Source organism: Indicator indicator, chromosome 2 (assembly GCF_027791375.1).
Source record: "Indicator indicator isolate 239-I01 chromosome 2, UM_Iind_1.1, whole genome shotgun sequence".
NCBI classification, from domain to species: Eukaryota; Metazoa; Chordata; class Aves; order Piciformes; family Indicatoridae; genus Indicator; species Indicator indicator.
The window spans coordinates 52,685,439-52,711,245 of record NC_072011.1 but is presented as its reverse complement, the minus strand read 5'-3'; the positions used below and the strand labels follow the sequence as shown (position 1 = coordinate 52,711,245).

Sequence of the window (25,807 nt, the reverse complement as noted above, 5' to 3'; positions counted from 1 at the left end):
TTCCCTTGCAGTGGGATCCTAGGTATTGCAAATAATAATTTTTCTTACTGTTTTAGTGTATGTTGAACCTGTACTACCTCCTAACACATGGAAAAAAAGATATTTGCATTGCTGCATAGCACAAGCAAAATCTAGAAGGAGTGCACAGTATCAAGATTGAAATAGCAACTCCAACAGCTCCCTGCGTCTGGTAGCAAAATATACTAACTGATGGAAGACAGGACTGCATGCAAGGTTCATGTTCATGTTCACCCTGCTATTCATATTTCTGGAGGATTCCCACTCAAATTTGCTTTTAGTCCTAAAATATTCCATGCCTTATGGTACATTATTTGCCATAAGTGCTCAAATAATGCATTGGAATTCTTGAAGGATCTGTACTTACTGTTCCTGAACTGCAGTTTGGATTACTCCAGTGCAGTCATAGGGAAAGGATAAAAGTGCTAATGGAAATCCTTGGAAAATTTTGAAGAAACCCAATTGTCAAAATGCTTGCTTTCCTAGACATAACAGGCTTTTGGGAACTGTGCATCAGCTGCTGAGATGTACCCTTGTTTTGTCTGGGAAAAAGTAAAACAGGAATGATGAAAACAGCTGAAAGAATTTTCCATTAGAGTTAATTCAGTCATCAAAAGTGAAACCTGACAACAGAAAGAAGGGAACAGTGAAAGACCTAAATAGTATGCATAGAGAACAGTAAGTTAGAACTCTAAAATGTTGAATAGTGCCACTGAAGAACTGTGCTGCTCTTCCTCCTGGTGTCAAACATCCCACTAAGAAAAGACTAAATATCTGAGATATTCTTGATTAGAGGAACAATTCATAGCTTGAAGTTATATATGTAATTAAATAATGCAGAAACATGACAAGGCAAAAACCAGGGAGATTGCTAAGGATGAAATGTATAGAAAGAATGTAACAGACATTCTTCAGGCATTCATTTGGCTCAGAGTTTGGCTGGCTGAGGTAGGTCCATGGCTGAGAAGAGCAGCCATGGGACAAAGAAAATTTTCACATCTGAGCAGAGTGCTATAGCAGCATTGGGTTTTCTGAGCAGAAAGAGGGGCAAGATGAACTGACTTTCTTCCTATTGGATAATAAAAGTTGCTTTCTGCTTTGTCAGAACATGGCATCTGACATTGTATCTGTGCTGATCTTTTGAGAAAGGTTGTTATTCTGGTGGATACTGGAAAAGAGATTAAACTCCTCTGGAAACCAGAGACAGAGGAATTTGTTTTTATTTTTCTTTCCTTTTTTACTTTCCTTTTCTCTGAATTTCCTTTCATGAAGGAACTCCATGACTAACTTCTCATGTCGTTTATTGATTCTTCCTTCACACTGAGGAGAAACTGGGGGTTTCCAGGCCCCTTTCCACAAATCATTTAAGCACCTATTTAAATGCTTCTCTGTTCAGCCACTCAATCAAAAGACCTGTTTTAATCATGTAAGTACACATTTAAGCTTACGGCCAATAACCTGGACAGGTGTGCAAGGACCTTAGAACCCTATGGAAACCCTGTGGAAAAACTCACACTGGCACCAGTAAGCCCCTCAAATTAGAGCCCCCCCTTCCTAAGTTTTGTGATAAACAGTCCAACGTCAGAGGTATTTTCAGAGGAAGGTAAGGAGCAGGGAGTGAGTAGGTTGGATGACGGTGAGCTGTGTCGCGGCTGTTTGGACCCTGCTGGCCCCTAACACCTGTATCCACTCCTGTGTTCTGCAGCCCTGGGGAGAAACCCTGCAATAACAAACACATCTGCACCTGTGCAAACATCCTTGGCTTTGTGTTTTCTTGGGGTTACTGTAGCAAAAGCAATTTAAGGTAAAAGAAAATACAGCCTCCCTGGAAACCTGTTCTGCCTTGTTTTATTGAGGTAAATATTAATGTTAGTGATATCTTCTGACTTTGGGTTACTTTTTATTAGTGTACCATGAGCCTGAAGACTTAGCTACTCCAATTAATAATTTTACTGATATCCCACTTTGATTATATACATCTTATTCAGCAGTGGGGTTTTTGTGTCTTTCACCCCTGAAATTATAGACCTTTCTGGAGCTTATTTAACCCAGCCTGTGTTTTACACATTCATGTCCATCTGAATGGACTTACATCTAAGTGCAACAGGTATTGCTAGATGATCTCCATCCTCTTCAGCCACATTACCCATTTTCCTTGTATTCCTTACATAAGTAGGTTTACAGTAGGGAATTTCCTATAACTTCCTGACATCATCTAGAATTTGCACTGAAGAATTTCAGCATTCTTATTCTCATCCAGTTTCACTTTCTTCATTGGTTTAAGCACAGATTAAGTACTCCCTGCCTAGACAACTTCCTGAGAGGACCAGGGCAGAAGGGTTTGGTCTTACTTCACTTTAGCAGCCCATAAATATCAAGGAGACATTCCTCTGGGGCTGGTAATTTCTGTGCTTGGTGACAATTCGGACAGCTAGGGTAGAACTGGCAAAGCCTTTGGCATACTTGTATGAAAAATACCATTATTTTGCATAAGTTCCAATCAATTTTCAGGCTCAAAAAAATCAAAACTGCCTGAAATGAGGAGTTTGAAACTGGGGCCAAAAATTATAAATTATCCAGCTCACAAATACAGTCTCAGTGAAATCAGAGAACTGAGTGGTGTGAGAAAGATTTCTTTATGGATAATTAAGACTTGAAAAGAAAGCCTAACAAGTTATGCAAGTCCAGACCCTCACAGGCACTTTAATGCCTTTTATTTCTATTAAAAAATGTCCTTCATTGCTTTTCAGTCAAACACTTCTGTAATGTGATTGTTTTAATTAGATGCTTTCCAGTCCTTGAAAATCTAAGTAACAATATTAGAAAGTGAGAAAAGTAGAAGACTTAAACCCACCACTGTGTTTTGGTGTGTACTGACCTGTCTACCTCTAGGGCTTAGTGGTTTACTCAAAACTTCAGCTGCAGGCTTCAGGACATTGGATTTTTTTCTCCTTTCCTGGAGACCTGCAAAGCTCAGTGGAAACACAGATTACTCCAAGCTCAGTTGTGAGGCTTTACTGCAAAATCCTTGCACATGTACAACAATTTTCCACATGGCTTGTCAACACTCACACAGCTTCAGTTTCCTTGATGAGTTGTTCATCCAGAAGTGCAAAAAAGAATTAAAATTTGCTACCTCACCCTTATTTCTCCTAGTGAGGCCAGAACAGTTAGCAGTCAACAAATAGCTTGCAGGATACCGGTGTGGGATTCTCCTCACATTTACTACCTGGGGCACTATAACCACAGCAAGAACTAAACCAATCTTATTCCCAGCAGCTGATCTAAAGACCTGATAGAAAAGTTACTGGTTATGTTATGGTGTGTTTCTGAAAATGTCAGCAGATATATTTGATGTTTTACAAAGGATCAGTATGTATTCAGTTGAATGCATTCCCATTTCTACTTCTGGCTGTGGCTGTGTTGAAATCTAAACCTACATAAAAGTACACTACACTGATATAAACATTGCTATATGGAGATTACTGTGCTGCTAATTTGCTACTTGAGGTGATTCATAGAGTAAGAGTTTTGAGATAGAACCCTACGGTTTGAGGTGCTTTTGTTTGTTCTTTAACAGCAGTCTGTCAGCAGGTCCAGATACATATTGGCTACTCATGTACTGCAAAATGAGTGGTGCCAGTGAACGCTCCCAAGAGCTGCTGCTTTGAGCACATTTCATTTACTAGCAATAGTGAGGCCACACCTTGAGTACTGCATTCAGTTTTGGGGCACCCACTACAAGACAGACATTGAAGCCCTAGAGTGGGTCCAGAGAATGACAACGAAGATGGTGCGGGATCTGGAGAACAAGTCTTATGAGGAGTGGCTGACGGAACTGAGGTTGTGTAGCCTGGAGAAAAGGAGGCCAAGGGGAGTCCTTATCACTCCCTACATTGACCTAAAAGGAGGTTGTATCGAGGTGGGCGTTGGGCTCTTCTCCCAAGTAATAAGACACAGGAAACAGCTTCAAGTTGTGCCAAGGGAGGCTTATGTTGGTTATTAGAAAAAAATTCTACACAGAAAGAGCTACCAAACAGTGGAAGAAGCTCTCCAGAGAGGTATTTAAAAGATGAAGAAATGTGGTGCTAAGGGGCATGATTTAGCACCGGACTTGGTAGAATTAGGTAATGATTGGACTTGATGGTCTTAAAGGTCCTTTGCAACCCAAAGGGTTCTGCATAGCAGCCATGTTATCCCCACCAGGCCAGGCTCACCTCATGCCTGCCCTGTTGCACAGTACCACACCCTCCCTTCTCCAGGTGGCCCCCAGCTCCCCCATGCCAGGGCCAGCAGCAGTTTTTAAGAGGGGATCAAGCAAACAGAAAGCAGCTGGAAGGTGACTGCAGGTGGTTACAGCTCCTTCTTTGGCTTGTGATGCTACCGGTGGAAGCATACCCAGCAGCTTACTCCTCTCAGAGCATCTGTGTCCCACCTAGCCCCCTGTGCTCTCTGAGCCACGCTGGGAGGATTTTGGGGTGCGGAGCACTTTGTTCTGGTCAAAATTGTGCGTGGGTACACCCCGAGGCCTCTGCCCACAGCAGGCGCGGGCAACCCCAATTTCCGCCTCTCCTGCGAGGCTCAGCCAACGTTTCATTATCGCTTGCTGACATCTGCTGGCTACGCCACGAATAATTTCGGAGGGCCGCTAGGGTGTGGACGGGGGGTTGGGTCGGTTTGTGGAAGTTGTGCTGCGGTAGGGGCCTTGGGAACCTCCCTGAGGGATCAGGTAATGGCCATAATGCCGCCAACTTCTGAGGGTCGCCCTAGCCGTGTGTGTCAGCGGAGCAGAAGGGCTCAGCGCCCTTCGTATATGGTATCCCCGGGCTTGGGTTTGGGTTGGGTTGGGGGTTTTTATTCGCTGCAGGCCCCAGAGCATTTAGCTAGAGCAGGTGTCTGTGCTTGTGGGGATGTGGAGGGAACGTTGGCTCGGCATGGGCTGGTGGTGTATCGTTTGGAGCAAGCTCCTCGTGCCAAAGCACGTAAGCAGCCGAGAAGCGGAGGGGTTACAGGCAGATCATGGGGCTCACCTGGCCGTGTTGTGTCCACTTACACTTTTCCATTCCCCTTCCCATCTTTGCAGAGGGAAGCTGTAGTGCACTGCCCTGCTTTGGTAGGAGTCTGTACGTGGTGACTGTACATGGTGACTGTGACCAGTACAGATCCCTCAGAAGCCCCTAGATTCCCACAATTTCACTGAAGATATGAGGAACAACATGCTCAAGGCCAAAGGGTGAGCTAATGATAGAATAAAATTCCAGTTTTTCTGCAGCCACATGCTTTTAGGGTACTTCCTAAGCACCAAGAAATGATGGCTAAAGCAAACCCTGGCTGTTGCAGCAGATGCTGTACCTGTCTTCTGGATGGGTCAACTGACACAAAGAATTGCAACTAACTGACTCTGGGCCACATAAGGAGAAAGGGCCAGGTGTAGGATTTCTGCACAGGTGTTCAGGTTATTTTTGAGCAGATCTCTGGTGTTGCAAATTAGTGCTGCCTCAAAGTATAGACCTGGAAATGTTTCAAGCAGTTATTTGTCCTTAATGTGCCACTTAGGAACAAAACCCTTTATGGTCAAGGGAACAGAGGTAAGCAGACATTACTTTTAATGTGGTCTGTGTGTCCAAATCCACAGAGCACTGCATAGCACTGTGTGCTTTTACTGTGCACTAGAAATCACGTGGACACCACTGGCAGATTGAAGTTTTTGGCCTTTCACTGTCTTGGCATAGATGTTATTTTGGATGGCATATTGTAGGGTTGCCTGAAATTAAGAGCTGCAAAAAAATAAAATAGAAAAAGAATCAGAATACAAAACTGTCCCAGGTGAAAGTAAAATATTGATACAAGAGAAAACACTAATTCGGAACCCATTGTCTATTTTACCTTACTATCTCTTTTTCACTGAGCTGGAGGAAAATAAAATTAATCACCTTGATGTACATTGATACACAGATGGTATCTGTGTCATTTACTGTATCTTAAGTGTTGGAACTGATTAGCTTTTATCAATTCTCTCAGCACTTTAAGAGGACAAGGCGCCTAGTAAACAAAGTATTCTGTGATAGAAGTGATGAAAGGAGAGGCTATTTAAAACAGATAGACATATTTTTTGCTGTAGTCAGTGCAAAACAAGCAGTTAGCTTGCCAGCCATGAGAGCCTGTATAAGGAACTCGAGTGTACTAGCTATCTAAAATCTTGTCTCCTCCTATACATTAGCTTGTATATTGGTACTAGAAATTATTTGTTTTTAATGTGTTGATGTACAGCTAAGAAATAGCTCTGTCATATTCAGAGTTTATTGGCTGCTAAGAAAATAGAAATCAGTATTGCAAATCACAAAAGGAAAAATCCAAAGGTCTGCACCAAAGAGGTGTGGTCAAAACACACCCTGAACAGCAGACAGTGTGGATTGATATATAATTGCGTCCAGCCATTCCTATCAGAAATGGTGCACTGTGTGGGATTCACTGATCCAAGCCAAATGACAAACACAAAAAAGTCATGAGTTGTGCAAAGGAGAATTTTGGTCTTCTCAGATCTCAAGGGGTCATCGTTGGCAAGTATGTCTGAATTATGTTCTGAGAAAGAATACCCTAAATAGCCCTCAACCTAGAGAATTTCTAGTGAGTTTTTAGATGTTTACAAAGAAAACAGAATTGTTTGCAAGATGGTTGCTATTCTTAGGCATTCCTTAGAAATAGTTCACAGATCCCCATTGGATTTGCAGCTTGTATGTTAGAAGCCCTTGCACTGAAAGCCCGGTATAGGTAGAAACAACTAAAACAAAATGTTTCTTATGTACAGAATATGCAGATGATGCAGACTCAAACCACCTGATTTTATGAAGGAATCTTGCTGGAATGAGTTCAAAACACTATCCTAAATCCTTAAATAAAAATAAAATGAAGGAGATCAGACTCAATATGGCCCTGGGCATATTGGCCCTGATCTTGTTGGAGGTGTCACTGCTCACTAGAGGGGTGTTGGACAAGATGACCTTTGAGGGTCCTTTCCAACCTAATGCAATCTGTGAATCTGTGAGATGAAGAAATTCATAATTAAGGGAAGGACTGTGTTTCCTTTTGACACTTACTGGGACATGACACATGTGCTTTGGGCCAGGTAGAAAAGCAGACAGCATATGTATATGGCAGGGAGAAGTCATAACTGTATGCCACAGCTGGGGTCTCTCTGAAAGATAGTAATCCTGGAAATCCTTTGGGCCTGGGAAAGTTGTGCCAAGTGGGCTGACTTAGAGCTGCCCTTGCATGCCAAATTTTAAGGATTGTTTCCTAACTGACACAGAATTGAGAAAAGCAAGTCTGTGGCTAGCACCGTGCAGACCTTTTGGCAGCGATGGTGAAAAGTTGCAGGTTTCCTGGTTTCTGCTAAAATTCTGGCCATTCATAGTTCTGCTAGCACAAACCATGAAATGATAAAATGCCAAGCACTAATCCAACATTTTAAGACATAATTTAGGGATTTCTGTATTAAATGGTCACTGCATAATGAGAATTGCTGTTTTTATTGTGTTCCAAAACAATTGTACAATTGTGTGTTTTATTTTCCACATCAGATAACTACATTGTTTGCAAAACTGCCACTGTAATGCAGAATGGAGACTTCACTTTCACTAAAATAATCTGGCAATACACAGTTGAAACTCCCACAGCAACTTTACCCTGCCATGTTACAGCTATATACCTGCTGCTAGACATGCAAATGACCCATTTCCACTAGGGTGGAACACAGAGTGGAAACGATGCAGATTTCTAACATCTGCAATGTTTTATATCACAGTCAGCAATGCTGGTGTTGGGTTGAGTTTCCTCATTCACTTCTGCTTCTGAGTAGAGTATTAAATATATTTTCCCCATTTGCTTGAAAAATCTAAGTTCAGTGAAAAGTGAAAATAAATGATGGAGAGACTGCTGAGGGAAGGTGACTCATTGTCTCTGTTACAGAAATGATTTGTCATAGGGTTTTTTGCCTTGGTTGGTCTTTCTTTTCAGGCAACTAGCTATCTAGATAACACGGGAAAAAGCTTCTATGGCAAGAACTGACACTGCTGCACATTAAATGTGGAGAGAATTCATGCAGAAAGCCCACTTCTAGACCTGCTCTCTATTTACAATCCATTATTCATTCTCCTAGTACTGTTACATCCTCTCAGTATGTTTCTTATTCACTTCCCATATTTTGGACTTGAATGCTTTCCAGGAGTGTTTCTCACAATTTGGTGTCACAGTAACCCTCTCTCAGGCAATGTTTCAGCTGTGATGAGGAACCCCACAGGCAAGCCAAGAGTTAATGCCCCCCCCCCCCTCGCCTCAGACCAGCCAGGGGCCCTACAGCTGCTCCAAGCTGCCAAGCAATTAGGCTTGTCAACATCCTTCAAATAAACTTCGGCAGTATTATCAAACCCCATTGTTACCTGATCCCCCAGAGGCTGGGGAGGCTCTTATATCAGGACTGCAAGCTGCATAGAGCCATGGCTGTTTTCTGTTGTTTTGTTTTGTTTGTTTGTTTTCATTCTGGATGACCCATCCTTTACTGCATTGGTTGGAACTGAGGCTCAAGAAAGATGGATCTGTGGGGAAAGGATTATATCTCCACCATAATACCAGTCCAGTGGGAAATGATGGTATAATTTTCCCAAGAACCACAGATAAAGCTAACTTCCTTGTGGTTTTGCCCCAAAGCAATAGACTGCTTCAGTGGACTACCTTAAAAATAATGGCATACAAGCTGCCATCTTAAGGAGAAAAACACTGCCAGAAAAGAGTATGTATTATTCCATCTAGGGTTGCTGCCTTGGAAATACAAACCCCAAGTCACTTCAGACAAAGGGCTGCTGTGCAGGCACAGATCAGTCTATGTGTGGGCCAAACCGGGCAGTGTGATTGGAAAGCAGACAGATCACAGCCCTACCTGAAGCCAAGAATGTGTTTGGAAGACTGAGTTCCAGGTTCAGTAGTGGCATACAATGAGCTCACCTTTACAGAGACATGCAAAGATGCTAAAACCGCAGATTTTCCTTAAAAACATTGCTTTTATCTTTCATTTTCGTACAGAGATGCTGAAAATTTCTAAACCAATTGTGATTATTCCAGTTATTTTTAATTTTGAAGTCTGCTGCTCGTGGACTGCAGCTATCACCAATGGGACAGGGAAGTGGGATTACCATACCATCACTTTTTTTTTTTTTTTTTTTTTTAATGGACAAAGGACTGTGATGTAGCAAGAACTTAGGAAAAGGTGCAGCATCCCAGACATCCCTCAGGAACAGGCAATACCCGGGGTCAAGGATTGGCAAGCCCTGCATCTGGATGAGTGCCAGGCATCTCTTCCAGAGTTTTACTTACGAGTATTTAGGGTGAGATCTTTTTGGCTTTTTGTAAAGCACATTATGCTTTGCTTAAAGTCTTTTGGATTTGGAGACATTTTTAAGAGCAAATAACTATACATTCTTTCTAGAAGGCTGAACAGTAGCATGCAAATGCATACAAGCTGAGATCCGTATAAAATAGGCTTTCAGCTTCTGGAGCTACTTTTTGTTCAAAATCCAGAAATTCTATATAATTCTTTGAGTTCAAAATCATAAAATTTTATTGGCTGCAGGCAAAACACAGAGAAAGACGAAAAGTGCCTGATACAAAGAGGATCTTGCAAGATAGTGAATACAGAGGACACAAGACTATTCTCTTTCAATGCACTGTGCATTCAGGTGCATTCATGTTAGCATGAACACTGCTAGCCCTTTTACATGGGTATGGGAGGCTGACCCGTTAATACAGCAGCCATGATTTATTCACTTTCATTGTACCAGGATGACTCTCAGTGTTCAAATATGCTTTTTTTCCACATATGAGAAATTATATTGTATCAAGGCCAATGCTGAACTGCAAACTGATTTCCCTTCCCTACCCAAACCAGTTTGTGCTATTTGTAAATCTAACAATAACAAAGATTCAAAGGTCTATTACTCAGCGTCTCTTGATTTCCCTGTTTTATTTTGTGCCCCTTATCGATACTCTTCAGAGCTCAGGGCTGAAGCAACATAATGGCAGCCTGGAGACATTGTCTGCATCTCAACTAGGGTCTTGGCATTTGGTAACAACACCAGGTTGTCTTTTTTTTTTTTTCCTTTTCAGAGCAAAACAGCTGGTGATTATTTGAGTGTGTACTGGTGGCAGAGAACTTGTAGAACTGGCTGTGACTCCTGCTGCAGAAGCAGTTACAAGAAACCAGCGCTTAGCAGAAAAGCTTGACAGATAAATAAGACAAAATGCAAAATATGCTGCTTTTCTGTTGGTCAGAAGTTACAGATTTTTCCAAAGGCTGTGGATCTTTTCAGATTCTTTCTTCCATATTAAGTACATATCTTGCATGACTGAATGAAGTCTCTCCCTTAACCTGCAGGCTTCTTTCATTTAAGTTTTCTGAAACACCTTGCCATTATAGTGATGGAAGTTAGAGATTATTTAATGGCAAATTCACTGACATCTCAATAATGCTTATCAGATTACTTTGGAGGGCAAAGAGGGACTATAACAGCTTGAGGGAAAAGCCCTGTTTGTTTCTAATGCCTCAAGAGGTATCATTTCTGAAAAGAAAGAGAGTCTCTGTAGAAGAGATTTTTTTTTTTACTGGGTTTGGCAGATACACATTCGTAGATGTGCACATCAAATGCACATTAATACATTATTCACTCAGTCATTCAGATGAACTGACACATTTATTTAATTCTCAAAGACATTATAGTCTGGATCGACAGTACCAATATTAGTGGGAGACTGATAAAAATTGCATATTTGCTTTTCTTACTGTACTTTATATTCTCCTCTAAAGCATTAACTCTTGGCTTTGTTATTCACAAATGCATCCATCTCTTATTCATGCATTACATAACAAACTGTCCGTGCTACAGCTGGTAGACAGATAAATGCAGATTCTGACTTGAAAAAGTCAGAACTCTCAAGCTTGTAGCGTCAACTCTGAAGTGCATGCATATGCACATCCACATGCAAACCCTAAATATTTAAGTTAGTAAAGGTACTGCCATTAAATATAATAAAGAGCCTGGGAAGACCAGCTTAAAAAAAAATGAATTCCAGTCTTTATGAAACAAAGAACAATAACTTAAAAGAACTTTAGAGTTAAAGAAAATTAAATTATACCAAATGACAGTTTCCCCTGCTTGCTATGAATATGCTTTTTTTCTGAAATTACTCACATTGTCTATAGCTCCACTGGAATACTATTTTAAGTGGTGTCAATCTGGAAAAGCTCAGCAAGAAAGAGTGCCACAGCTCCAGATGAATGCTAACATTACTGAGTGCCCAGTCAAGTCTCAACAACTCCCTGATGCTGGTCATTCTGGATCAGTCCTAGGATGCATAAATTTCTCTGTAACATGGGCAAAACTACCTGCCCACACATTCATCAAAGTGTATGGTGAACTTTCATAAATCTCCTGTTACTTTTCCTCGTCTCTTTTTTTCTTGCTTGGTAAGAGTCACAGAGGATTTTTTTTTCCCTTTTAACATTTCAGTATTTGATATTATACCAAGGCAGGGTGCTGCCTACCTATTGGGTTAGTTTGTGCAAGACATTATAAAGTACAAAAATGACATGACAGAAAAGAAGAAAAGACTTTTCTAATGTCTGTGACCTGAAAAAGAAAATGCGAGCAGCAAATACCCGATTGCAATTTTTATTAGGCAATTAGCTGATTGCTTTTTTGAAGTAGTGACAAACTTGTGATACCTGCAGTCAGTTGGTGAGTGTAGAGACTTGGATCCCCACCCATTTCAAGTGCAATAGATTTGTATGCCTTAGCTTTGATATTTCCCATGGTATAGGTTGAAAAACCCATACACAATAAACAACTGTTCTGTCTCAATCATTTATTCCTCAAACACCATTGTCAAGAGGTAGTAAAGCATTGCTGAGGAAAAGTCTGTGCAAGAATATTGCCAGATGGATTTGTGCAGATAGGGCTAATTCAGTAATGACCAGATAAAATACAATCTGTAAGTCTAAAAACAGGACAAAATAAATTGTTGCAGTAGAAGTTTGTTAGTTTTGCATTTAAAATTGTTCACTCCTAATAATGAAGTAGTGCATTTTCATCTCAAATCACAGTTTACTGTTTGTCTGCTTTTCACCTCTATTAAAAACTGTGTCCACTGACATACACTTACATATACATTCACATAGCTACTTTCTGAATCACATTGCAAAAAAAAGAAAAAAATTAAAAGAAAAAAAGGGACTCAGTTTCTGCACAAAAACCTATAGGAATCTGTGCTTTTTACAAAGATAAATCTGCAACAGAAAGATGCTACTAATATAGAAGAAAATGAGACTTAAACTGTCCTTAGCAAACGTCACTGGTAAAGCTTCATTAGTATGTATTTTCACATAATTCAATTAGCCAAAATACATACAAATGCTGGCAGTGCTGTTCCCTGCTCAGGGAGCGTCAGTGAAGCTTTAAACAGATCTGAAACAAAATTGCATAAATGGCATGTAAAGCCCTGTGCATACAAAGATACCTTCAGGGTTCTAATAAATTCATGAAACTTTTTAAAGTATGATTTCCTAGCAGGCAATCACTTTTAATTAACAGGATCACCTACAGCAACACATGTCCTTCAAAAACTTACATTATTTTTTCTTTTTGAATTTCAAAGTTTCTGTAGTAAAAGTTGAATAGCTGAGTAGCTTAACCTCAAAAGGATTGCAGGCTTTTATGACAGTTATAAACCACTGTGGTGCCTTCTTTATAAGAAGAAAAGATTCTTAACACAACAGAGAAAGAAGGAAATCTCTTTTTAGTCATAGCTAGAAGCAAGCATTTCCTCCAAAGGTCAGAAAACTTTTCCTCAGTTAAAGAATATTTTTAAGGACATTGCAGGCTACTTGTACAAGTAATCTCTGGTAATTTACTGTATGAATTAAACATATACTTTCCAATATTTATTATTTTATATACTGATGCATTTTCTTTTATTTCTCTGTATACAGTTTTGGTAAACATAAGGGTGAACTGGTGAAACTAGCTTCCATAATGAGCTTTACACGAGAGAAAGCAATGGGAAGCTCATCTCTTTATTTAAAAAAAAAAAATCATACTACTTTACTGAGCACATCTTTCAGGGCTGTGTGTTTGAGGTGGTGATTGCCACTTGGTTAGAAGCACATTTCCATGTTCCAGAGCTGGCTAATCTTCCTATCTACAGTTTTGAAGTGGAAAAACATTCTATATTTTGAGTTGAAAATAAAAATGACAGGAAAAACATGGTAAAAATGATAGTGCCAAAAGACAACTTCTAAACGACCAAAGGCTTCTCCAGCCATCATTTACATGAATCAAGTTATTGATATTGTTACCCAAGAAACTTAATCAGGATTTGCATAAATGAATTTAGGAAAGACAATAAACAGAGGTACATTGTGCCTGGTTTGGTCCAGAAGGTTTTACAGGTTGTAATGGCTTAGATGCTCTGTGTCCTCTAACGGTGACCAATGGTAAAAGTTTTTTTTTGTTTGATTTTTGTAGCTTCCTTCCAGGTGTTCATCCATTGAGAACACAAGGATGGTCGTAGAGGTTGAATGCATGTGTCTTAGAACAGTCAGCTTCACATCATAATATGCAAGTTGTCCTTCCTGAAGGTATGGACACATTTTCCTTAGGTACGTTTGCTGACTTGGAAAAGAACAGATCTGATAAAGCTCTGGGAGTGGAAAGGGGAACAAGCACCCTTGGAACATTTGAAAGTTCCACTCAAGAATTAGTTCTGAGGCACAGGTAGGCTTCTAAGGGGAGCAAAGGAGTAAAAAGCCTGTTTATGGATCAAACAGCCTTTCTGGCTAAAAGGAGCATGGCGCTCACAGAGCACGTGTTTGAAATGAACATGTGAGGACAAAGTCATATGCCATATAGTACTGGCTGTGCTATAAATAACTGTGCCATGCACATGCCAAGGTGCTCATAGTGCTAAGCATTGTTTAGGTACCTGCCCTATGCACATAGAGATGTTTCTGCCATGGTGTCAGTGCCATTTCATGGCACTTTAGCCAGGGACAGGTTCAGCACATCCTCCTATATCAGTGTGGGGCCTTCTGCAACCTGCAATGGGATATTTTTGCTTCATTGCTTCTCTTCAAATTCACTCTCTTCAGTCAGCCTTTCTCATCAGTAATTATTCCTGTAGCTGCCTTCCCACCAACAGCTGGCTGTCCCATCTCTTGTCTGGTGCTAGTCTCATCCGGTCTTCAAGCAGAAGCTTACAGGGAATGAATACCCACCATGCACCTGGGACTTTGGGCAAGTCCCCTTTCTGTGTGTTTGCTTGTTTTTACACTCTTCCTTTGTGCTTGTGAAGCATCCAGTAAAGGTTGCTTTTGTCTTGGTGGAGGCTCTAGTTTTTGCAGAAGGCCAAATACAGAGATTCTCTCCTAAGAATAAGATAACATTTTTCTGTGCAGAGTACTAATGTTAGTTAGTTAAAAATGCACAGAAAACTTTGGTCTGCAGTCGTATTAACATAGTTTCTCTACTGATGATATATCTAGTCAGTTCAATAAACTGAATTTTACTTTGTTGATATTAAGGAGGCCTTATGTACATGTGTCCCTGTCTACCTGTACCACATAAAGCATCATCCGTGTCCAGTATACAATGTGTGCATGTTGTTGTGTATCCAGTGTTGACATGGATTACTGTATATTTTACTGTAGGCAGTTGCTGGATTATAAAGGACAACCACTGGACAATAAAAAAGCATTCAGAAGGACACAGCCACAGCACAATCATCAAGATATGCCGAAATAAATTAGCATCATGCAAAGTTAGGCAATGTTTAATTCATAGACTGTGCCTATATTTAGCCATCTTACTATTTGCAATATAATCCATTCATTTATTGAAGGTTAATGCCAAGTTTTTCTCATGGGTATTTGGTAGATGTGTCACAGAGCAGTGTAGCCCTTTTGATTTCCATCTACTAGATGGACTGAATTTGCTATAAAAATACATATGCTTATGGGTGGGTGTGCACATGCAAGCCTGCCTGATATAAGCACTCAAAACCAGGGAGAATTCCCTAACCATCCTTGAGACACCCACTGACTAATTTTTTCCTGGGAAACACCACAGACACAAAAGAAATAATTAATAGTGGTTTATGAAAGAACACTGCCTTCATAAAGAGAATGCTGTTGATTTTGCAAAGAGGATCATGACCAAAGAGGAGGCAAATCGCCATTCACTTTTGAGGGACTACACAAGATGGTGGAGGGAATTTGCACAGGTCACCATAGGAAGAAATCCTTTGCAAATTATACTAAATGTAGGAGGAGGAATGGGGAATAGAAGAAAAATACCAGCAGAGTTTGAGTGGAGACATTATAATGTGAATGTCCTGAGACCACATCTGGGAAATGATGTTTGTTCTGGTGCTGATGTGGTGGAAGATAGAGCTGGCCCAATTGAATGGAGAGTATGAATAGCCTAACCAGGTTGAACAGGGGGAATTACGCTGTTCTGCAGAGAAGCTGTACTGGTTTATGTGGAAATTTAATATATTTTTGACAGGATTTTGAAGGAATGTGATTTGGAATTAGGGACAAGACTTTGAAGGAGGAATACTTTTATACAGAGCACACTGTCTAGGGATATGACTGGTGCCAATCATTTTGATAGCTAAGCACAAGAGAACTTGATTTTCAAAGGTGCTGAGCATACAAACAAAGATCTTGTTCACTTCACAGAGAATTATTTTTCTGATGGTCCTTGACACCTGGAAATCAGGCTCTAGATTTCTGACCATCAAGGAACTAGGATGTTACTTTAAATGAAGGACAAATCATAAAGTCGTATTATGGAGAGAACAGTCTTTCTGGACTCTAGATGGGATTTTTTGATTATGAAGATAAAGCTTAACATTGTAGAATTATCTTGGTAGCTGCACATCTCAGAAATACAGAAGAGAAAAGATGCATCTCTAAAGCTGGCAAGGCAGTGTAGATCTAACCAAAACTCCGTATTTCACACACACAGAATCAACCAGGTTGGAAAAGACCTGAGAGATCAGCAAGTCCAACCTATTACCTAATACCTAACACCTCCTGACAACTAAACCATGGCTCCAAGTTTCACATCCAATCTTTTTTTGAACACCTCCAGGGAGGGTGACTCCACCACCTCGGAGCCGATTCCAAAGGCCATTTACTCTTTCTGTGAAGAACTTTCTCCTCACCTCGAGGCTCAACTTCCCCTGGTGCAGCCTGAGAGCGTGTCCTCTTGTTCTGTTGCTGGTTGCCTGGGAGAAGAGACTAACCCCTACCTGGCTACAACCTCCTTTCAGGTAGTTGTAGAGAGAATTAAGGTCTCCCCTGAGCCTCCTCTTCTCCAGTCTAAACAACCCCAGCTCCCTCAACCTCTCCTCACAGGGCTTGTGCTCCAGACCTCTCATCAGCCTCGCTGCCTCTCTGGACATGTTCAAGTATCTCAATGTCCTTCTTAAACTGAGGAGCCCAGAACTGGACACAGTACTCAAGGTGTGGTCTAACCAGAGCTGAGTCCAGGGTAGAATGACTTCCCTGCTCCTACTGGCCACACTATTTCTGATGCAGGTCAGGATTCCATTGGCCTTCTTGGCCACTTGGGCACATTACTGGCTCATGTTCAGCCTCCTGTCAACCAGTACCCCCAGGTCCCTCTCTGCCTGGCAGCTCTCCAACCACTCTGACCCCAGCCTGTAGTCCTGCATGGGGTTGTTGTGGCCAAAGTGCAGAACCAGGGACTTGAACTTGTTGAATGCCATCCTGTTGGACTCTGCCCATCTGTCCAGCCTGTCAAGGTCCCTCTGCAGAGCCCTCCTACCGTCCAACAGATCAACACCTGCTCCCAACTTGGTGTCATCTGCAAACTTACTAATGGTGGACTCTATGTCCTCATCCAGATCATCAATAAAGATATTGAACAGGATTAGGCCCAACACCAATCCCTGGGGGACACCACTAGTGACTGGCTGCCAGCTGGCAGTGGCACCATTCACCTCCACTCTCTGGGCATGGCCCTCCAGCCAGTTCCTAACCCAGCACAGAGTGCTCCTGTCCAGGCCATGGGCTGACAGCTTGGCCAGGAGTTTGCTATGGGGGATGGTGTCAAAGGCCTTGCTGAAGTCCAGGTAGACTAAACCCACAGCTTGCCCCACATCCACCAGGCAGGTCAGCTGGTCATAAAAGGAGATCAGGTTGGTCAGGCAGGACCTGTTCTCCCTAAATCCATGTTGGCTGGGCCTGATCCCTTAGCCATCCTGCAGGTGTGCTGTGATTGCCCTCAAGATGATCTGCTCCATAATCTTGCCTGGCACTGAGGTCAGGCTGACAGACCTGTAGTTTCCAGGATCCTCCACCCAGCCCTTCTTGTGGATGGGCATCACATTGGCCAACTTCCACTCATTTGGGACCTCTCCAGGACTGGTGGTAAATGATGGCCAGTGGCTTGGCCAGTGGCTTGGCCAGCTCATCTGCCAGCTCTCTCAGTGCCCTAGGATGGATCCCATCTGGTCCCATGTACTTGTGAGTATCCAAGTGGCTCAGCAAGTCCCTAACTTGCGCAGTGGCAGTATCGTCACCAATGACGTTAATCCGAGGCACGATGATTGCTAGTTGAAAACATTTCTATGTAGTCCGACAGCATTAGGGAAGAATTCAGAAGGCTTCAGTGGCACTTCAGACTTCTGACTTTGGAGGAAGTCTTTACTCACCTCTTATGCATGTTTGATTTTCACATCTCTCTAATGTCTTTTGGCTTTCTGCAAGGCAAAGTTTCTGCAAGAGTCAGAAATGGTGTAGAGCAAAGGCAAGGTTTGAAAGAGAGGCAAGGTTTGAAAGAAGAGTGTCTGCTTCTAGATCAGACAAAAAATCACGTGTGGTTTTTGGCACAAAAAACTTCTGGCCTGAAGCAGAAGTGTCAACAAGCTAAGTAAGGGCTGGGATTAGTCTCTCTTGAGTTGAGAGGGAAAGAGTGACCTGTACCTCTGGAGCAAGGAAGACAGTTGTTTGGTTTCCTTGAACAGAAAGAAAAGTGGGAAGGCTGGGAGACAGGCAGTTGCTGCAAGTGACAGGTTGGACTTTGGTGATCGTTGAGGTCTTTTCCAACCTTATTGATTCTGTGATTCTGTGTGCCAGACAGGACTGTGCATTACCTTACACTGGTCAACACTTACCCAGTGACTTTGTGATTGCTGGTATCCACTGAAGCTATGAGTGCTTCCCCTCTGCTTCACATGTTCATACATACATATCAATAGCATTTTTTTGTTTATTGCTAGTTTGTGATGAGCATGACTTTAGCTCTTCCATGAGGTTTTGACAACAAGAGACACCCTTTCACTATACACTGTTGCCTGAAGTGAGTGAAGTTCTTCTTTATTGTCAGTCTGAGAAGGTGTTGCACCTTTGGCTGACTGCTGCTAAGAGAGAAAAGCAATGAAAGCTATCACTCTCAGATCGTATTTGGTCCTTAATTTCTTTCTGAGTCAAACAAGCAATACCGACAAAGTGCTTTCTCCACAAACTTTCTCTGGCTGCCTCATAACAGGTATTATCAACCATGGATGCTATACTGTCAGACTGCAAAAAGGGGTCTGTACAGATTTTAGGAAAAATGTGTTAAATCCCACATACATTTATATTCCTACAAAACCAACTACATAAATATGAAAAATGGGTAAAATAAAAATAATGAATGAGCTCAAACTCACTTCGCAGAATCATTCAATGGCTTAGGTTGGAAGGGACCTTAAAGATCATCTCCAAACTCCCTGCTCAAGCCTCATCGGACCTGACCTTAAGCACTCCCAGGGAGTAGGTATTCAGAACCTCCCTGGGCAGCCTATTGCAGAGTCCCATCACCTTTGTAGCTGTTTATAAGTGCAAACTACTGCGGCAGCATTTTAAAGGTACAGTCCAAAGACCAAGTGAAGACATCCAGATGAGGGTAACATACTGCAGGGTCTGTCTGGAAATATGGAAGGATGTCTATGGCCTCTTCTAGTGGGTGCTTAAGGAGGCACAAGTAGAGCTGTATTCTACTCTTAGCTCTGCTATGTAACCTTATTAAATCAGTTCACCTCTATGCTTCTCTTTCCATTGCTGATTCTCACATGTCTTTTTTATTTTATTGCTGGTACTTTGCATGAGAGACCATCTCTTATCCTGAGTTTGTACAGACCCTAGGAGAACTGAGACTTGACTCCACTTGCAAGTAGAGCCATGCTGAGAAACTCATGTCAACAAATTTCCAAAGTATGGAGAAAATACAACTTTTCTGACTCAAAATATATTTTCAAATATATTCAGAAAAATGTAGGCTTCCTTTACTCCTGCAGGCTTTCATGAAGCCGAAACACAATGGGTCATGTTTCTACCAATTACACTGGTTCAATCCTCATTCATTTAACTTTCACTATTTTTACTTTTTATCACTTTGCATTTATTTTTTTACTCAATATTTAGAGATAGGCAGAGCTGCAATTACTTTTCCCTGGGGATTTACTTGCTAAGAAGTCCATCCACCATGAGACAGAGCTTGACAGCGTGTTTAAAGCAAATAGATGAGGCACTTTTGGGCCACATCCTGGAAAGTACTCATTGCTTTCTGTGGATTAATGACTTGCCGTACTGTCATGGGTTATGCTGTTTTGAAGTACCTGCTGAGTTTTGGTTGGCCCCAGGGAGAGAACCTGAAAAAAAAAAAAAAAAGAAAAAGCTCTTCAGGAAAAAGTGTTTTTTTTAGGCTTCACCTTATCTACATTAAGATGGGCTGCATGTTACCTATCCCAAAGCAGGAATAAGATAATAAGGAAAATAGATTTCAGTCTGATGTTTGATGCAGGTGGAAGAAGGAAATAGTTGAGTGAAGGTGGGAATAGTCTTCCCTTTTACAGATTTCAGCACAAAGAAAAAAAAGATACTGATAGCTGTAGGGCAGATTACATTTCTAATCAGGATTTAAATCCTAAATGAATGAATGCTAATGAATTATTACTCCTTTCCTATTAATTAACAGAGTGTTTCACAGCACCCTCTAGAGAGCCCAGCCAGAACACTGGTGTGCTATACGTGGTGTACGTAGTTCTCTGCTATCCTGATTATGTCACTATTTTGTAGGGATAAAGGCTTTTTGATACTTACACATCAAAGTGCTTGGAAACAGCTGAAATTAGTTGTTGCCACACTTGACCAGCTAGTTCTGAGGAGGGTCGTGCCTGGTCTTAACTTAGAGTTGTCTTGCTTTTTCTGGTGTATCTGAAAGCTACTTTAATGTTTAACTTACTTGATTTAATGCTCACAAGTAACAGAGGAACAAATCTGGTAAGACTGAGGAACTGAGAAAAGGAATGATTCAGGAATGTTAGCAAGTAACAGGAGGCTGCTTCTCCTCTAAAAACATCTCACCACAGCAAGGAGAAATACTAAGAAAAGTATTTTAATGTCTACTTCATTTTGCATGGCCGAGAGCCTGGATATTTAACTTCATGTAGGGAAAAAAGGCTGTGTCATGTGTGCAAGTATCCGCCACGATGAAGCTGAGCAGCAGTAAAGCTAGTGCATGAATTAAAGAACATATAAAAGGAAATAAAAGGATCTGCCTAGAGATCAAATGTGGCATTTATACAGAACCTTATTCAAAATGGATACAAATGCATCAGTTCCTCAGAATTATAGGTGAATCAAAGGAAAATTACATCCAGGAAGATAAAGCAATCGACCAGCAGCCTTACCATGTGAGAAGCAGAGATGCAACTTTTAAGCTTCCTGTATGGCTTGCCAAAGAGCCAGATGTTGGAGGTGGAACAATGTCCTTTCTGGCTTAGCATCTGGTTCCTGTCGCTCTGATCAGTAAAAAAAGGAGATGCGGAAGGATGTGGTAAAAAACATTTTATAACTTCATTTAAGTAAAGAATCTTTTTTGTTGCTTTTGTAATAAAATCATATTTGAAATGACTATTTTTCTTCAAAGGTGGAGACTCCCACAGACAAATGAATATGGAATTTCCACTTTTCACTGCTGTCTGCCATCTTGGAACCTGTTAATTCACTTGGAGCTTGAACAACCAATTTCTTGGCCCGTAAGAGGTTATGTAGCCCGATAGGGCCCAGGAAAATAATACTTCACGTTGAGAGGAAGTGTTAAGTATGTCAGAGTAGGGATTTGGGATTCATAGCCCTTTGGTTCCATCCTTGACTCTGTCACCCTCACAGGCATTTTGCAGCCTGAATGTACTCTAAGTTAGCCTCACCTCTTAAGGATATAACAGTGATTATCTTTCTTATAAAAGTGAATAAAATAATACTAATCTATAAAAGGTTTGAAGGGGTTTTGTTTGTTTGTTTGTTTGGTTTTGTTAGATGTGAAAGCAGTTCAAACTCTAGCCTCCCACAATCTTGGTAATTCCTGTGTAGTCTTTACTGGTATTTCAGTTTTCCTTGAACAAGATGTACTACACAGATATATCAAAATAGAAAACAAACAACATCAGTTTTTCTTTCTTCCTTCCTTCCTCTCTCATCCTGTCTCTTCCTCTCTGTACATAGTCTGTCTCCAGCAGTAAGAAAGACGCAGTTGCTATTGTAGTAGGGTACCATTAATCCTACTTTGAAGAATTGATTGCAATGATTCTCCTTCAATTTGCTCCATTTATGACAAAGTTTCATCACTATTAATTAAGTTACTTTGGTTGTGTGCCAAATATATTGATTGGTTAATCTGTGTTTTTCTCTTAGTTGGGTACTTTGCATCACCAACACTGAGTTAGCAACATGTGAGAGTAGTAACACTGCTGAAAAAACTAAGACATGTAGATTTAGGATGTCTGGTTCACCAAGAAGACCTTGGTAAGCAGATCACAAGGCAAATGACAGGAAATATGAGTACAAATGAATTGATCACTCTGCCAGAATCCAATTTTATGTGGCTGCTGGATTCTTGTGATAGTTTACCATGAAGGACAGGAGGCATATTTCTTGTCCTTTTCATGATGCACCATACGTCAGTCCAACAACTAAGCCTCCATTTGAGGTCAGATTTATTATTTTAAATCAAACATGTTTTGTGTTACTCCAGAAGTTGTAAAATTTACTATTGTTCCAGACACCCTCCATGACCACTGGGAAGGTGCTCATGAAACTCCATATATGCCACCCTGTAGGCAGTGTCACATAAATATGATATGACATGGTAACATAACAGACACTGACAGGTTATTCAAGTGCTTCCAGCAAGAAGGCAAGTATCTTAGTACCACTGGTACATCATTATAGAAATTACCAGTGAGCTATTGTGTACTGTAGGTTCCAGAAGGTGCCTCTGGGAAGAGGAGTGGGGTTTCTGAGAGAAGCCAGTATGTGGGAGCAGATCTCACTGCAACTGGGCCACCAAACAGGGATTAGCAATCAAGTATTGCAGTGGGAAAGCTGGTGGCTGGGAGAATCCAATGCTTGCACAAAACCTTGAAAGGATTTCTTCTTATTATTTCTGCATCATGTTCACCAGAATCAGACTCATGTTCTGTGAGAAATACTGCTGAATGCTTGTTGCAATTTCTGAAAGCAATTATTGCCATTTATTGCAGTTTACATCTGACCTTCTGGCCCTAGCAATTAAAAACAGGTGATGTCCAAGGCTTCTTGCAGAGTCTAGGTGTTTTATTATGTTAGCTCAATCAGCTTCCTTGCTTTCTCCTGTGCCTCAAAGGCCCAAACTTTCTGCTTTGCTTGTTCTGCTAAATAAAAATGTTTGTGACTAGATCTCTCTGTGTTTGTGCCCTATGGTTATAAAAAAGTTTTCCTATACTTGGCCTCAGGTTGTGAGATGAGCCTGCTCAAAAATTTTGCATCCAAATTTTCCACCAAATCAGAAGAAGTGTTTGTCTCTACTGTGCTAGCTTTTTCTCAGGGAGTGATAACCTAAACTGGAGGCAATGGAGATAGAGTCTGTCCCTACATTTGGACATATTACTCTATTTAAAAATCAGGACTGTGTTTGACACCAGTATTACTCATAAATTTTAACAGCCTGTGAAATTATATATATACATGCTTTTTGTATCAGCATTTGCTCCATTTAAGCCTAAATCAGCAATCTTATTCTATGTGATTTCTTGTGTGTTTGTGGGGTGTTTTTTTTTTTTTATCTGAATCCAGTTTGTTGATATCATCTTCCTGATTTTTCAACATAGCATATAAAGATTAAATTAAAACTTGGCATGGAATTCTTTCAGGCTCATATGTCAGTCTGACTTAGTAAGGCTTATATTTATGAGGAAAATTATACAAGTGCTAAGATCAAGAGGTGGCCCTGGGAAACTGAAGCTGTGTTTTACAGCGAAAAGAAAAGGCAGGTTTGCCTTTTCAGTTCAGGAATTCATTCCTGTGCAGTGTTAACAGTCACACAATTTGTGGTGCCTTCTGGCTCCTCATGGTTTCTTTTTCTCACCTGCCAGACACTCCCTTACTCTTGTGCTTCTCTTACCTCTTCAGAGACCCCTCATGTCTGCCATTGAGTCAAAGCTTCTGCATGTACCCCATTCCCCAGTTCCACAAATCTGCAGCTCTGTGATGCTCCTTTCTGACTACACTAGGAACCTATGATAGTAAATAAAATGGGTCTGAGCACAGGGTTGAGCACTTTTGTGGATCTATATTGTTCAACTCTCAGCAAACTTCTTGACATGATTTTAGCTGACAGCCACTAGCACTCTCCCAGACAGTGTGATACTTCCCCAGCATTAGCCAGGGACTAGTCCCAGTAGGTAGTTTGAACACAGCCACCCTATTTTGGAGGAAATTGGTGTACATGAGCATCAGCCATTTCTTTCCTCTTGGCCCCCAACCAGAGAAACATCTATGGCCTGTTTTATTTTGTCATACTGATAGTCTGTGTGTGTGTTCATTGCCTCTCCTTCCCTTCTCAGCCCTGCTATGCTATTTGAAGGCCTCATGTGGCTGTCCTCCATGCTATTTAGTGATGCCTTTTCACAAATATCTGTTTTAGGCTGCATTATTAATACTTCTGAGTGCTCAAAAATCACAAGATGCTGCAGCACAGAGAATTATGTCATTGGCTTAAATACTGGAAGATTAAAAATAATACCTTTTAGGCTCCTTTTATTACCTCTGAGGGATTTTTTGGCAGGAGAGGAGAGGTTTTAGGACATATTCTGGTCATGCTTCCAAGCTTTCCTCTGCATCATTGATGGAAATTACCTTTTTATTATTAAATGAGAGTAGACATTCTCAGCAAATCATATAATCCCAGGAGTAGGGGCTTTAAGACTGTTACAGTTGGCAACAATAATTCAGAATAGAGGGCTATCATCAGAACTATCTCAAATCTTCCACTGAGGTAGACAGAGAGGGTCCTGACCCTAAAGCTAACTTTACCCAGAACTCCCAGAAATGTACCACTGTAGGCACCAGTTTAGGCTATGTTTACATGGCAATGCCATGTAGAGAGAGTATATTTTGTCAACTAGAGATAGTTAGGGTATCTTCATACAGTACTATATTTGCTTAGTGTAGATAGACTCATTACTTTCTCTTGGCCTCTGCCAGAGTTTTCCTTGTGTGTAATAATGAAGGGGTCCCTGGGTTCAATGCTTGCTGCTGCTGCTGCAGAGGGTAATGGACCGTGTTCAGGCAAGCCTGCTGCACTGACCTCCAGTACGACTCCCAACATACTTGAAAAATAAATGGCCACATCCATTTAAACATCAAAGCATTGATCTAAGAGTTTAAACTTTATGCTCGTGTTTTCAAAATTTAAAACTTTTGTACAGCAGTTAGAAAAAAATATGGTTGCATTTGTGCTCTTGTTAGTGGACACTGAAATATTTTTCCCATTTGGTTGTCGTCGGAGTGAATCCACGTAACTGATTTCAAAGCTTAGAGGAGAGGTTTCTTACTCATGTGAATGGTCCAACCATAAAAGTTGTTATAGAAAACAGAAAAGAGTTACTGGGTGTAGATCTTCTTAAATACACTCTAGAAAACAAAGAAAACTGTGCAGGTAGACCGATGAAGCTTAGCACCTGCTGTCTGGGAAAACACCACACGTAAACACATGCAGAGACGAATAAAAGGAAATAAGCAGTAAACAGAGAGTATCACCTTTCTTCAGATAAATAGTTACATCTGAGCTATAGCAGCTTACTGAACCATGAAGCTAGTGAAGCAGGGCACATAATTCATGTTTCAGGCCATTAGAATGAATCGAGTCTCCACAACTTTATAGGAACATCATCTCTTTAGCTCCATTTAAGCTATGTGCTCAGCCTGAGTGAATGCAAACAAGATCTCCAGCAAACAACATTTTCTTAAAAGCCATAAATATTCTCGCAGTCTTAATTTTAGTGATGGTTTCTTAAATGATGCATTCAGATCTCAGGAGAATGTAAACAGCATGAAATGCTGCAAAAAGGACAACTGCAAAAAGTCTGTACAGCAGGTAAGGAGAAACAATGGCTGCTCCTCCCAGGAAGTGGACTCAGACCTGCAGAAAAAGTGGACCTTGAACTCCCACCAGTAATTTCTGCCTCTCTACTTCAGACACAGAGGCATAGAAGTATCACAAGAAGCCTAGCACAGTTGTAGTTGCTCAGGCTTTGATCTGAACACCTAAATAAGATTTAAGCACCAACTTGTTCTAGCTCATTTTGGTGGATAAGAGGTCACGCCCATGGGTGAGCTTGTCCAGATGCTGTA

At 41.0% G+C, this 25,807-nt stretch overlaps 1 non-coding gene across 1 annotated transcript; it reads left to right on the top strand.

Annotated features, from left to right (window-relative positions):
• The first annotated feature begins 17,646 nt into the window (after positions 1–17,646).
• On the top strand, positions 17,647–17,723 carry LOC128980813 (U4 spliceosomal RNA). Its single transcript, XR_008489501.1, has one exon. It is a non-coding gene; the product is annotated as a U4 spliceosomal RNA (small nuclear RNA).
• Positions 17,724–25,807: the final 8,084 nt, after the last annotated feature.